Source organism: Oryzias melastigma, linkage group LG9, assembly GCF_002922805.2.
Source record: "Oryzias melastigma strain HK-1 linkage group LG9, ASM292280v2, whole genome shotgun sequence".
NCBI lineage: Eukaryota > Metazoa > Chordata > Actinopteri > Beloniformes > Adrianichthyidae > Oryzias > Oryzias melastigma.
Genome location: NC_050520.1, coordinates 28,974,346 through 28,989,812, shown reverse-complemented (window position 1 = coordinate 28,989,812; position 15,467 = coordinate 28,974,346). Strand labels below are relative to the sequence as shown.

Genomic DNA, 15,467 nt, shown 5'->3' with positions numbered 1-15,467 from the left:
ACAGCAATGCATTGTGTTCTATATTCGCTAATGTAGTGAGCATCGATGCATGCTAGTTTTTTGCAAAGACCAGTTAGGCCTTGATGTAAAGATAACAAAGTCAAATGTTACTGCATTTTCCGGAGTATAAGTCACAGTTTTTTTCATAGTTTAGCCAGGGGTACGAGTTATACTCAGGAGTGACTAATTTTGTGTTTTGTTTTGTTTTTTTAGACATCATTAGGCATTTGTTATATTTCCTGTAAACGTCAGTTGTCCTTTGCGGTTGTTTCCTCTAACAACCACCAGAGGGCGCTGCTTCTGAGTGTATTTGCTGCTGACAGTGGCAGAAGAAATGTCGTCCAAAACAAACATAGAAGAGAATCTGATTGTTTTCCTCCTAATTTTTCTTGTACAGATCAAAAGATTAGTAATCTTGTATTTATTTATCTATTTTTTAGTTAAACTGGGCTTGACAGATTTGTTCGGAAAGTCAGACTTTTCTCCCAAAAGTGCGGCTTATACTCCAGAAAATATGGTACTTACTTTTTATTCTTACTAATGTGTATCACCTTAATGAATACAGATCAAAATAAATATATTAAACCATATTCTTTATTTTCTTCTTTCATTTCATGATATGCAAAAATAATCTTGTATTTGGCCGAAATCCCTTTTAGATTTTGGCCCTTTGAGTGAAAAGTTTGGGAGCCCCTGACTATATAGTGAGTAGAGAAGGAATTCCAACAGAGCCTCAGAGATCAAGTCGTCTTACTTTCAGGTAGGAAAAGAGTTCACAAAAATAACTCACATTTCATAAATAATTTGTTCTTTCGTGTGCCAAAGGTAGTATATTATCATATATATGAATATAGTTCACTCTGAAAGACTAAAGAAAAGCATCATATAGGTCCTTTAATATTTATTGCAAAAAACAAATTGTATGCACAAGAAGAAAAACAAAGCAAGTGAGGAGCTTATAGTCAACAGCTCTTTGCAATAGTATTGTTTTTCCTTAGCTGCACCCTGAGGGCGATGATAGCTCACCAGCAAATAAGTACATGCACTGTGTGAAGACTAAAAAATTACAACCTTCGTGGAAGAATACTGTTCTTTTCCTTTTGCTTTTTACGTGTCTCAGATGTTTACTCTGTTTTTTGACAGGTGGGCCTGAGCTTCCTGGATTCTTTTTGTCTATTGACAAAACCTCATATATTTGGGCACAATCACAAATTTAGGCACAAAAACTAATTATGAGAAGCAAGGCTCTGTGTATTTAAATCAGCTTTTAAATGCTTTTTTTATCGCTTTACACAACATATTTTTTTTTCTTTTTACAAGTCACGTGATTTTAATGAGTGCATTGATTAAAAATATGAATGCAAGCTTCTGCTTGACAATGGCAGAGCCCAATGAGAGGACACAAAAGACAGCAGCGGTGATCCTGAGGTTGACTTAATACAAGGTTGACACAGAAGGCATAAAGAACATGTTCCCCGTAGAGAGTAAAGCCGGGAGCCAAGGTCGATAGAACTGCGAGAGAAGTTAGCTATTAAAACAAACGGTGATGTGCAGCATCAGAGTAACTTCCTAAGAAATACAACGCGGCGTACGGCAGCACAGGTAGTCGTCTGACAGAGACTAATAACTCTGGATACCTGCTGGAAAAGGTTCAATAAAGAAGCAAGCCAGAATGAACAGAATGTTTTTCTCTGAACCGTCCAAAGAGTGTTTTTATGTTAGAAGTAAAAAAGGTAAAAGTTGCTGAGCCTGAACACTAGTGAAATGTTTTCTCAGAAAAACGAGGAAAAACAAATATTAAGTGAAAAAAAAGGGAAGCTGACATTTAAAATAACCACTGTGGGGATAAGGCGATGGAGTAAAAAATGCAAAAAAAAAAGACAAAATAAGAAGCTATTTTTATCCTTATACATGCCAAGAGGAAATGGAAGTAAACACTACAGAGACAAATACCGCTGATGACACCAGCAGGAGAGGAGCTCAAGAATGTGAGATCGACAGACAAATCTGTTTACTCCTACAAACGGATACAAATGGTCGCGTTCCATGTTTGTGTTTACTGAAATACCTGGAATTTGATGTTGTCAACAAAAGACCAGAAAACTTCCTGAAGAATTGAAAAGTAAACACAAAAAAGTTGCAAATTCAAGCAGTACATTTAACCATTTTCTAAACCTGATGAATCCCTTTCTGGGGGGGGTCATGTGGTTTCTGGAGCCTATCCTTACAATTGTTTGGTGAAGCACAGATGGATGAATGAATTCACAGTCCAATTGACATATACTCAAATTTACTGTCTGGCACAACATGGATTCATTGATTACCCTACAAAACATTATTTTGAGGAAGTTGCCGAAAACCCCAAATATGCATTGAGAACATATAAACTCCACACAGAATAGATATTCTCAATAGCTACATTTACATGGCTACAAGTAATCGGAATAAAAGCCTGATCAGATTATAACGGCGTGGGCTTCCGACCGCAGTCCATCCGGCTGAACTTGGAAAACCATGTCTCCCGGTAGAAATGTCTCTGGATGGAGGAGGTGGCTGTTGGCGGACATGTCGCACATGTACACGCAGCCAATGTGAGGTGAGAGTGCTAACCACTGCACCACTCTCATAAGGTTCAGCTTTGTTCTGCACAAAAATAAACCCCTTTGAAAGTATACCTACAAGGTTGATGGCCTTTTAACTGAGTTGACACAAAAAACACTGTCTAATAGACTCAATGGAAATAAACAGTCACATAAATACAGTATGTTGTTTATAAGAGTATTTTAAAAAGGTTCATTGATTTTTTTTTCTTTTAAAGCTTTTATGAGATCTTTCTCTAACCTTAACCTAACCTTTGTCTGTACTCCAGCCCCAAGCAGAAATCTAGGAACTACATTAGGTCATTATGATATCCCCATAAACCGCATTGGTTCCTGTGTAGTCTGAGTTTGTGCCAGAGAGAGTCCAAGCACTGTCACAAAAACAAATTCAAGCATAAACAATTATCTCAGTCCAGGAGACAGCAGCATCAAATGGATGTGAATAGATGTGGAGTTCAGGGGCAAAAGGCTACAGTGGGCGTTGTCTTAAGGCGGCCAAACAATCACATCACCAAATATGATAAAAAAGGCAAACAGTTCTGTACATTAGAAGACTCAAAAGTACCTCATAGTCACCGTCCCATTCACACACACATTCATGCTGCTTCAGTGTGTTGCCCAAGGACACTTCAACACATGGGATAGCGAGGGCAGGAATCAGACCTGCGATCATCCAATCTGAGGTCAACTACTCTACCTCTGCAACATGGCTAGCCCTTCAGATCAGTTTGGTGCAAAAGATAACATTTAACAGATAAGAGTACACCACACATAGTACTACTTGTGAAGTTGTAATTTACAGGATAAATATTGTGTTATTGCTACTAAAAGCAAAATTCTAGAATAGACATAGATCAACTTTGGCATTGTGCTGCAGTTTAATGCTAAGGTCACAAATATAACTGCCACCGCGTGATAGGGAGGCATCAGCAGAATTTTAAAGATTTCATGCCACTGCCCGATGTTTTTGTAAATCATTGACATGGTCATGAATGTAGACGGTGGTAGTCAGATGTGCAGAATGCTGGTGGCACTTGATATGAGAGATATTTATACATCGTCCAGTCAGAGCTGCGGCTGGCCAGTGTTCTAAAGATCTGTCCTACCTCGTGAGATTTTCCTACCTGTAGCACAAACTGATAGCTATAGCTGTCCAAATGTTCTACCTACTGCATATGAACGAACGAACAGTTTTTGCGTTTGGTCATAAACACAACAGGGTAGAAAAGAATTACAGATGAATTAAAAAAAATAAAATTATGCCTAATCACAGGGGTAGTACAGCTTTATGGGCGGTCCGCTAAGACTGAAAAAGATGACGTATTTTCAATTTGTGCATGCGCAGTAAGTTTGGTAGGACAAAATCACGGGTAGGAAGGATTTATAGAACACAGGCAATCCACCCTTTTGCCACCCTGCTATCGGCCGATTTCGCAGTGGTGTCATCCCTACCTGTCACTGGACTGCCTTTGTAACACTGTGTCAAAATGTGCCAGGGTGGCCACTGACTGTCAGTTTTCAGAGAAAAATTCTCTGGTCAGCATAAAATTGTCAATTTTTCGTGAAACCTTTGTGACCACTGCGTGGCGTGTAAAAATGGGAGTGCCCCCACCAGATTACAAATGCCAGCGCCTGCTGAATTTCCTGGATTTAGGTCACTGTGCTGAAGCATTTTGGAGTATGTGACCATAGCCTAACTGACTCACATTGAAATGAGACAAACCATGTGACAATCACAACATTCATCCATTCATTCATCTTTTTTGTCCCTTGCGGGGTCACAGGGGTGCCGGACCCAGACCCAGCTACTGATGGGCGAAGGCAGGATACACCCTAGACCGGTCGCCAGTCTGTCACAGGGCCTCAGTCACACACATATTCACATTAACTAATCTATGAAGCATTTTTTGGATGGTGGTCCCTGGAGAAAACCCACGCATGCACGGGGAGAACATACAAACTCCACACAGAAAAGTCCCCAGTCGGTGGTTCTGTTTCAGGTCCCCCAGCCATGACCAGGACTTGAACCTGGGTCTTCTTGCTGTTGCTTGACAAAGCTTCTTTTACGTAACAAAATGTCATAATCAAGGAAAAAACATGCTTAACAATACACTTTCATGAAGACCTTTCAAAACTATTAATATGTTCCTCTCTGCTGTCAGACCTCTTCAACCCTCTTAACCCTCTTCTCTTCTCATTAGCTGCAGAAACTCCTCCTGCAGAAACATCTCCTAAAAAAAACGATGGTTTTGGCTGAAAAAGGGCATAATCATAATTAAAAGACCCCTGGGAAGGATTTTAAAAAGATCAAAAGATGATCAGAGTGGGTCCTTAAATTGCCCTTGATGTTTTACCTTTGGTCTGGTTGTCTGTCCACAAAAATAATCAATATTATTGTCCTAGTTTAGTACTGTGAAAACATCAAACGTAGCTTTTTTTCTTGGTATTATTTCCTAGTAATAATCGTTTTGGTTTTTTTTAAATTCTGAACTTCTGACACGGCCACATTTTCAGAACCATACTTTAATATAGCATATAGAAGTGATTGCATGAAGGAGTTTTGGGGTTCTGTATTTGGATAACTTTAAACATTTCTGCCTTTCACAAAACTTTGATATCAATAGCTCCACATTTAGACTAGTCTATTTAGATGAATATAAAAAGCCCCAGCCCATTTCCACACTGGTTGAGTAAAGAGGGCTAAACCAGGTCAAATCTCCTGCTGAGGATGAGAGAGAATGATGAAAAGACTGAATCAAAGGAGAGACGGCCGGATGCTGATAAATATGTGACTTGAAACGCACAAAGGACGTCCTGAAAGTAAAAGTTCATCCGGGAGCCGCTAAATATGTAAACTAGAGAGTCAGTCATTGTAAATGAGAAAAATGCCCAAAGTGCTGGAATGTGAGACAAACATAGGGGGACAAAATCTTCATGACATAAAACAGAAAGCTTGATCAATGGATCCTTCAGTCACCTCGTTAATAAAGACCAGAGCTTTTATTAGACGCAGAGCTTTGCAATATTTATGCCATGAATATTTCAGAGTCCCCGGCAGGAACCCAGACAGAGCTCAGCCTGTCTGTTATGAAGACAGAGTCCCAGCTTTCCTTTCCACCGCAAAGGCCGGGAGAAAATAGCTGAGGTCCTTCATCATATTTTCCTTTTTCAGAGAGGAGGAAAAAAAAAAAAAAAAAACGTGGCTGAAAATTGTTTGAACTTCTTCTGTGTCACCTCTCTGGCTGTCACCATGGCGAGACGAAAGAAGAAAAACTGAAAAAAACTCCAACATTTATATATATATATATAGTATATATGTATTACACTGGAGCATTGATATGAAACTTATCTAAACAAAACAGGATCTGCTGTTATTGACTCGCAGACAACATCCAAAACAGTGAAGTTGATGATTATCAGGAATGACATGTTTCCATTGAGCGGCTTGTTGGTTATGGAACATCCAGCCGTCAATTTTTATGTTGTTTGGCTCAAGATAAACATGGAGCTGAAGAGGCCTTTTTCTCAGACATTTATTCAATAATAAATCATTATATGTAACATCATTTGTAGAGATGAACTGACCTCACTTGCCCCTTTTATACAAGAGATGATTTAATGAATGTGTTCTAGATTACTGTATTTTCTGCACAATAAGACGCGCCCAAAAAGCAGCAGTGCACCTTATAACTCGGAGCACCTTACAAGAATATGTCAAAGCAATTTTGAGAGGTACGGTGTCAAAATGTGTGGTTGGGAGTTACAGGTGAAGTAAATATACTATTGCGGTGAACATATAGCGGTGAGTTTGTGTTTTTTACGTCTTACCAGGGCTGCCGACTTTTCATAAAAGTTTTGAGTGAGACTCGGTGCAGGGAGAAAAAAAGGAGCCAAGACATAAAGTCAAGAGAAGTTTTGTGAAAGTGTAATTATGAGAAAGCACCTTGAGGTAAAAAAACAGATTAGTTGAAAAGTAATAAGAAAATAAACAAATTTTTAAAGAGCAACCATTGACTGTATAAAGCCTAATTCACTGAGCAATCCAGTCCGATAAGGAGTGGTACGGTCCAGTTAAATCTGGTCAGCGTACGTTTCCACTCACTTAAGCCTCACTTCCACTGAGCTGTTAGTTTTCATGGCACCTGCATGGTTTAGATTCTTAGCGTGCCATTAGGTCACTGTAGTACAATGACTAGAAAAGCAACAACAATGGAGGTCATCCAGCAGCTCGTCTTTTTCTTGCTTTACTTCTGGTACATTGTATACAACAAGAATTTAATGTTGTTTGAAAGAAGATCTTGAGCTTGTAAGATGAATACCATCATAAAAACGTTGAGAAACGTTAGCTTAAATGAGCGCTATGTTGGCACTTTCCAGTGTTGTCATCACTTTCTGCCAAATAACAGGTGGCTACAGCGGCTCCGCCCCAACTGTCCCGTTCCACTTTTGGATATACAGTGGATGGGGGCCCCCAAGAGTTTGGTATTGTTTATTGGGTCCATTTTACAATGGAAACGCTCACAATACCGAACCGCTTAGTGGAAACGAGACTTAAGAGAACTGGACAGAGTGAGTGTGATGTCACCTATAGAACACAGCTCACTTCGGGTTCCAACCAAATGAAGTCAGTTTAGTTGCCATTTTTCCACGATACAAAAGCTGCCATTTGGAGCCAAACAAGATTAGTAAGCAGTGATTGGACTCTGAGTTGAATTGAAAGCGGGCTTGGGAGAATCTGTCAAACATTTTGAATGTTCAAGGTGGGGCCAGCATTGAGGTGTCTGATTGGCCTTGAGTAACTTGTAATTAAAAAAAAAGTATCATGCAAAAAATAGGACTAAAAAGTATCAAAGCAAGAATGGCTGTAATGAGAGGAGAGCAGGGTCACTCAGCCCAGTTCTCTTATACAGTCTATGAGAGCAAAACATAAATTATTCACCGTAATAACACAAGAAACAAAAACACGTCATATTCATATTAGGACAAGGCACAAGAAATTTGGAAAAAAAAATTAAACCTGTCTCTTTCTGTATTGGTTTGTAACCTATTTTGCAACTTTGAGAATTTTAGCAGATGGTTTTCATTTGAAACACAGCTCAAAGCCTGAAGTTTTAATTGTGATTATTGAGGATAAAGTTCCATCCAGGGGCAAACTGTTCCTGGTTTTGTTTTTGTTTAGGGCCTCTTTATCTCTGAGTGGGCAGGACCAGGACCAGCTGGAACAATCTGGCTCCTGTAAGAAATAAATCACATAACAGTGTAAATAAGCTCTTAAGCGGCTGGGTGGCTCAGTGGGCTAGGTGAAGGGCTGACACGCAGGAGCCCTGGGTTCGATTCCCATTGTTGTCCACTGATCCCCACCTAGATTGGGTCCTTAGGCAAGACCCTTGACGCTGCTGCCTAACTGGGTCCCTGTGCCCCTTGTCAGGAAGGGCATCCGGCGTAAAAACTCTCTGCCAAATCATTGATGCGAAACCGTGGGTTTGTTGGGTGTTTGGGTGCTGTTACGCTGTGGCGACCCCGATAGAGATAAGCCGAAAGTGAACTACTACAGTGTAAATAAGCTCTTAAAGCCCCACATTAGCCAAAAATAAAAAAGTCTGTCGTTTTTTAAACATATTGTCTTCAGAGCACAAGGAGTTCATTAGAAAAACACCTCTGGGTGGTGGGCGGGACTATTGGTGCAGGAGTTAGCATTCACTTAGTTCCCATCAACCCCTGGTTTACTCTTTCTCCTGCTTCTTTATACTTCACAGGCCAAAAGAAATGTAGAGCAATATTGGAAGTATCCAGTGGTACAGCTTAGAGCCAGACGGCAGCTCAGATAAAGAACATAAAGACTTGACATGGATCTATTTGTCTTCAAGCGTAGGATTTAGAATTGTAGCGGAGAAAGGAGACCATGGCTGTCACTGTGTCACAAGCCTGAACTTTTTTTAACTTCTGGTTTTCATCTGCTCCTGATCCATCACGATTTGAATAAAGAAATACTCAGAAAATCAATTTTAATCTTAATTATTTTCCAGATGTCCTCCATTATGAGATAAATGTAACAAGAACACGCCAAAAATGGCATAAAACGACTTTCATTGGAGTAGATCTTAAAAAACTGCAAAATCTTAAACATACTAACTTATCAACCATTAACACGATCAACGTAATTCAAGCAGAATTCGGCGCAAGCCGCTTTTCTTCTTCAGAATCTACTGGAATTACGTTGATTTTGTTATTAATCAAAAAATTACAGTAAATCAAAGAACAGAAACACCTTAGCTCCGGTTTTAAAGGATTAAGTATTTTGCTTCACTTATTTTTGCTTTTAAGTAATAGCATAGGCCAGGGGTGTCCAAATCCAGGCCTTGAGGGCAGGTGTCCTACATGTTGTCCAACCAACCTGCCACTGAAGCTTCTTATTGGCTAGACACACCTGATCCAGGTAATAAGGCAGGGTTTCTAGAAAACCAGCAGGACACCGACCCGCGAGGTTGGGGACCCCTGGTTTAGGGTGATGCAGTGTTTCATCCACTATTGGCACAAGACTCACTGCCCTGGGACTTTTTTCAGTTCATTGTTTTATTCTCTGTATTTTACTAATCAGAACTGGTTCAGCTGATAATGAATCTCTATTCATAGTCCGAACTATTCATTTGGTGCGCCTCATGATCCATTGTCCCCCATAGTGCAGAAAATACAAATGAGTGTACTGACTTTGACATGGGTTATAACCATTTTCTGACAAGTCTGCAGAATTCTGTCAGCTACAAAACCTTTGAGGAATTTTAAGCCCATTAAATTACCATAAAGAAATAAAAAAAATCTAGATGTCAACAAAGGTTTTACTGGAAAACGCTGAAGGGAAGAGCACAAATGTTTCCTCAAAGCAGGTGCTGTATTGGAAAGAAATATAATGCCTCCAACACTGTGCTGTTGAAACTCCCCATATGGAGGATAAAAGAGACTTTCAAAAGAAATGAGAAATTTGGAAAAGTGCTCTGTCTTTTTTTTCTGGTTTGCCATCAAAGGTTTGCTCTCACACCTGAAAAGTTCCTGCTAGCATTAGGATCATCTCTGGTCTCAGACACCACCTGTCATTGCCTGTGCTCCCGTCTGAGCTCTTGTCTTTGCACTCAGGCTTTTTTCTCCTCATCAGTGACATTTTGCTCTAAGACTTTCCCTGCTTTTTCTGTCTTGATTTTGTGTGAATAACTTGACAACAATCTCCGTCAAAAGCAGTGCTAGACTTTACAGTTTCCCTTCTATTGAGATTCAGTCAATTTATTTCACAGCATCCCTTTGAGCCGAACTCAACGGGTAGCTCAATATTTTATTTTAATCAAGTTTACATCAGTTTATTAACTTAATGTTACTTTGAAAAAAATGTAATGTCTAAAGAACATTTCAGAAAAAATAAATTAGTGTACAACTTCATGGCATCTCATTTTCTATAATCCAATTAATGATGAAATTATTGTTGGCGGTGAGTAAGAACTCAAGAAATAAAAGCATTAGAAGTGACAACAACAGAACGAAAGTCCATAAAGCTATCAAAGGGGAGTCTCGTCATCAGAATTATTTTAGTTTAGGTCCTGGTAAAAATTCTGACTAAGAATAAGCCTTAGTGTGGTTTTAAAGATCAAGTCTTTTAGAAGAACCCCAACAAAACATCCACCCATCCATCAATGAATTCATCCACCCATCCATCCGGATCCTTTTGCCGTCACATGGCTGGCATAGCCAACCCAGCTGCTGTTGGGTGAAGGTGGGGTACATCCTGAACAGGTTGTTGGTCTGTTGCAGAGCCAAAGACACACACACACACACCCACACCTACAGACACAACCATACACAAAAACCTATGGGCAATTTAGGGTGTAATCAGACTGGAAAAAGGCTTTGTTCCAGACTGAGTCTGTTTAATTTGGTTCGGATCTAGTCCTAAACCTTGTGTAAAACCTGTCTGTATTCAGACTGGCATCTACCAGAGATTTCTGCTCCAGACCACATGACTAAAGATCTCTTCAGTCATTGGCCATCAGTTACTGGGGCAGGTCGAAAAAAGAAAAAGGGAAAGATGGAGGTGTTGCGGTTTGCAAATACTTGTCAAGATAGTTTACTTATTCAAACTTCTTATTTCTCTGTTCAGTTTTGAACGTCTGTATGAAGGTCACTTTTCACTGCTACTTTTGGACAGCGGAGGTATGCTACACGGCAGTTACTGAGGACGCTACGGCTTTGAGGTACGCTGAGAAGTGTTTATGACATATAAAAATACAAACTGTGTGAGAAGCAGTATGTATCACGTTAAAAGTTGCTTTTATGATCCTGCATTCATCCAACCACATTTTAATGAGCTGCTGTTGCATCACTGCTCCATTTTTGTCCGCTAATGACCATCTCACGGTGGCTGTTTTGGTCCAGTTATTTTGCTCTTGGAGCAGACGGTATTCAGACTGAGGGAGTTCAGAGCAATCCGATTGGAAACGAACCGAGACCACCTCGAAAGATGGGTCATAGAGGAGTTCCTGGTCACGGACCAGGGTCTGCTTGAGCGTATTTAGACTGAAACTATGGTCCGGATTATCGGGGTAAGATAACTCTGGTTCACTTTAACCAAATGCATCTAGTCTGAATCCACCCTTAGAGAAATCCCTTTACCTATGAGGCATTTTTTAGACTGTGAAAGTAGCCAGAGAAAACCCACACATGCACAAGGAGAACATGCAAACTCCACATAGAAAGAACTCATCTGGGATTCAAACCAAGGTCTTTTAGCTGTGAGGCGAGAGTCTTAACTGCTACACCACTGTTTCTAACAAGACATGAATAATTATGATCATGTTAATAGAGTTATTCTGTTGTGATAACTAAAGCACACACAGACATGAAGTGGTCATGCATCCTGATGCCTGACAGTACGATTTGCATCCAAATAACAACATTAAAAGTAAAAAAAGAATTGCAGAATTGAAGAATCGCCTGCAGTGGCGCACATCGCTTCATCTTTGGAAAATCAAAGAGAGCCAGAATGTGAACTCATCTGAACCTTTCACTCTTTATATGTTTGTCCCCAGATGGCACCGTGAAGCTGCCTTGTAGCTCACATCAGAAAAAACACAAAAGTCGGAGTTATGTGTTTGCACAGCACGATCTCTTGCTTTTATATAAGGAACTTTTACAAGTTGCTTCTTGGACTTTAAATGTGTCTCTATGCATATATGTTTCTGAAAACCTGAATGATCTTTAGTTTGAGTGACAGCAAAACAACTTTGCACTGTATTTCAAAGAGAGTTACTGAGTTTTTTTTTTTTTTAATGTGTAAAATGTAAATAGTTTTTCTCATTTCAGAAGTTGTAAGATTTCTGACAAGATTAAAAATCAAACAGCTATGTTGCGGTGCAGCAGAGACCCATTCAGCAAATGGAAAGAGATTTTAGAGGAAGTAAATGTGACGTGCGGATTGCAGTAATTGAACTGGCAATTATTTCATGATATTTTCTCAGATTATTGCGCCATTGCAGAGCTGCACCTGCTCTCAATCTATGAGCACAATTTATGGAAAGAGCATAAATAACACCATTGGTGAAGCCAAATGTTTGCTAAATGGCACACATCCACGCTGCAGCTCAGTATTACTGTGATTTGAGTCATTCTGGTGTTTAGCTAACAAAACAATCCATAAATTCCCAGGACTGCCCAGTTTTACACTGAATGTTCTGGGCTTTGCAAGCTTTAGAACAAAGACTTGCAGTATGTCTTCAAGCGGACACAGTCAGCCTTGAACTGAAATTTCTGCCAGTAATTGAGAAAGTGTCCTTAAATTATCACAATACCCTGTCCATGCGTGTTTTTTTGAAACAATATATATGGAAACCATGAGCCACGTGGTGCACTGGTTAACTTTATCACTGAGTTTTTGCAGTCAGCACTTTCATCAAACAAAATGATTTCTAAAAAACAAACTTTACTGTCAGGTCAAATGTATTGGTTTCAGTTTTCAAGAAACTCAGATCAGCTTCTTTAGGCAAGGCATCACTTCATCTATTTGTCCATCCATCATCCATCCATCCATCATCCATCCATCCATCCATCCATCCATCCACCCACTCTATTCCTCAACAGGATCATAGGATTGTTGAAGCCTTCCCATAATCGTGAACAGATCTCCAGACCTTTGTTCAATATTCAGTGAAGGTCATCGATTGCAGCGAGAGACCAACAAGATTAAAAAGTGGAAATCATATTAAAAGTAATGCTTGTTTTATGAAAAAAAAAAACAAAAAAAAAACCAATGTATTCATTATTCACTGGTTTGGGTTATGGCCATGGGCAAAAAAAAAAAAAAAACTATTGGAAATTTCTGTTTTTCCTTAGAACTTTGACTTCAAAAAATGATTATCAGGTGATAATAAGAAAAAAGTCTGAATCCTGAGATTAAAGTCAAAATTGAGAAAAAAAAGTTGGTAGTGTCAGAGTTCTGAAAAAAATTCTGAGTTTTAAAATTAAAGGAGGAAATCTTAAATTTATGCCCAAATTCTGACAAAAAAAAAAAAATCACACTTCTTTTTTTATGGCCCTAATCCTCTTTCATAATTTTTTATTTTTTATTTTTATTTAACCATTATTTAACCAGGAAAAAAATCCCATTGAGATCCATTGATCTCTCTTTCAAGGGAGTCCTGGTCAAGAGGCAAAAAATACTCACACCCAAATTTCTGGACCTGACAACCTCTGTAATAAAATTTTGGTCAAGTACTTCTACTTTGCATAAGCAGAATTACATTGTATTAACATTACTCTTTCATGAATACAACTTGTCATGTTAGTGAAATGTAAAGTAACAGACCCAGACGCTACCAACCCAGAAGGGATATGGATAGCGATAAGAAAGAAGAATTCATTCTTGAGGAGGAACTTGTGCATGAGTACCAAGGAGAGACGGTAAGTGATGCTGGAGCCCGACAGTATTGGAAGCAGTCCAGAGAAGTGATTAGAGTTTTGTTCTCTCCGGACCTGCTTGTCTTGCAGGTTGTGTATGGTGATGGCAGCGTGGTGTGAAGCTGTGGTGTGGCTGGAGTCCTTGAGTTAAACCAAACTGAGAAAGTGATGAAATATCCATAGTGCAAAATATCGATAGTATCGATCTCAAGTTGGTATCGGATCCATACTGACCCACTGATATCGATATTTGAACTCTGGTTTGAAAGTAATCTATATCAGCAAAAAGGACCCAGCTGAGTCGCTGCCTCACCAATACTTGTTTCTTTTGGTTTGTTAACTCTTTTGCACTCACTTCTTCACTTTTTATTTAGTATCAAGAGGTATTTATTTTTTTAAACCATTTTCCATTTAATTGAAAGCATTGTCCTTATTCTGCTTTTATGCTAACCTTAATTTAAAAAAGTAAAACTTACAAAAGAAATTCCCAGCAATTTAAAAAAAACTGACACTTTGAGGTTCATGTCAGATCCACCGCATTTCTGAAAAATATCAACATTATTATCGATATCTGTGATATTGACCGGTATCGGATCGGTGTCAGATCAGTATCAGATCAATACTCGAATGCTCGGTATTGCCCAGTCCGAAGATGAGGCTGTGAGGTGTAGGCAGATATGTGGCAGAGGAAGGCGTTCTGTAATGCTTTGAGACCAGGTCAGAACACACGACTGTAGGTCCTGAAGTGAGTTCACAAATAACTTGAAGGAAGTGAGGGAAAACATCATAAACTTCAGATTAGCCACTTGACTTTATAGCCTCATGTGGATCAACAGGAGGTCACAGGTGAATTTGTTGTCAATAAATTCTTGAGGTACCCATTCAGTGGTTAAAACACAGGTAAATTGATTTGTCAGGAGGGATGAAACAGAACAGGAACTTCTGGATGAGGAGGAGAAAAGAGAAGGAAAGAGGGAAAAACAGAGTAAACCCCAGGCATTTACATTTACTTTTCCTACCTCAGTATAGGCCATTCACATGTCATACTTCAAGAAAAGTAAAGTGATTTGATCATTTTAACTGTTGATTTGAAACTATCTTAAAAATTAGAGATTAAATTAAAAATGTTTTGCCTTGTTTCAAAGATTCATCTTGAGTTTTTTGTATTTACCTTGTTACGACCATACAATCTTGGGTTTCTTTTTTCTACCAAATTCTAGGGTTATTCATCTTAGGATATATATTTGAGTTACTTTTGAAGCAATAACGTTTTTTGGGTTGCTTTTGATTCTATTTTAACACAATTTTTGTTATTTTCCTGTTTTTTTTTTTTTTAGCTAAAATTACCCAGGAAAGGTTAGTCACTTTTTAACCTTGATGTTGGGTTTAAACCAACTCATCTTTTTAGGAGTTTCAGTGTGTATATGTGAACTGTACCATTATCAAAAAAACTGCATTAGAAAAATGATTGCCCTTACGCCTTGATTGACTTGTACACATAATCTAGTGATTTGTTCAAAACTCAGCAATCTGCCTGTTATCTGAGCTGCTTAGCACGTATGACCTGATTACTAACTTATGTTGAAACCAATGACCCTGTAAATGTTGAAGAAAGCTGCAGAGAATCCGGTTTTTAGCCTTTCAGTTTGCCTTCTCCTGAAAGGTGAACATCATTTCCCCATTACCTTTGTCTTTCTCTGATCTTTTTTTTCATCTGTCGGAGCAGCATTCTGTTTGAGCAGTGGAACATATGATGACAGATGAGAGAGCAGGAAGCTTTCCTCTGCACTGCATACAAATCGCCCCAACATGAGAGTCCTAGTTGTAATGATTCTTACCTTTGAAGCTCTTTTATCAGTTTATACCAAACTGAGAAATTTTTTTTTTTTACTTTCTAAAATTTCCAAGGTAAATAATAGTAAATGTACAATC

The 15,467-nt window shown here is 38.9% G+C and overlaps 1 long non-coding RNA gene across 1 annotated transcript; it reads left to right on the top strand.

Moving 5' to 3' along the window:
* Positions 1 to 1,325: 1,325 nt before the first annotated feature.
* Positions 1,326 to 1,886, top strand: LOC118599194. The gene is made up of 2 exons (XR_004948492.1): positions 1,326 to 1,698; positions 1,734 to 1,886. It is a non-coding gene; the product is annotated as an uncharacterized LOC118599194 (long non-coding RNA).
* Positions 1,887 to 15,467: the final 13,581 nt, after the last annotated feature.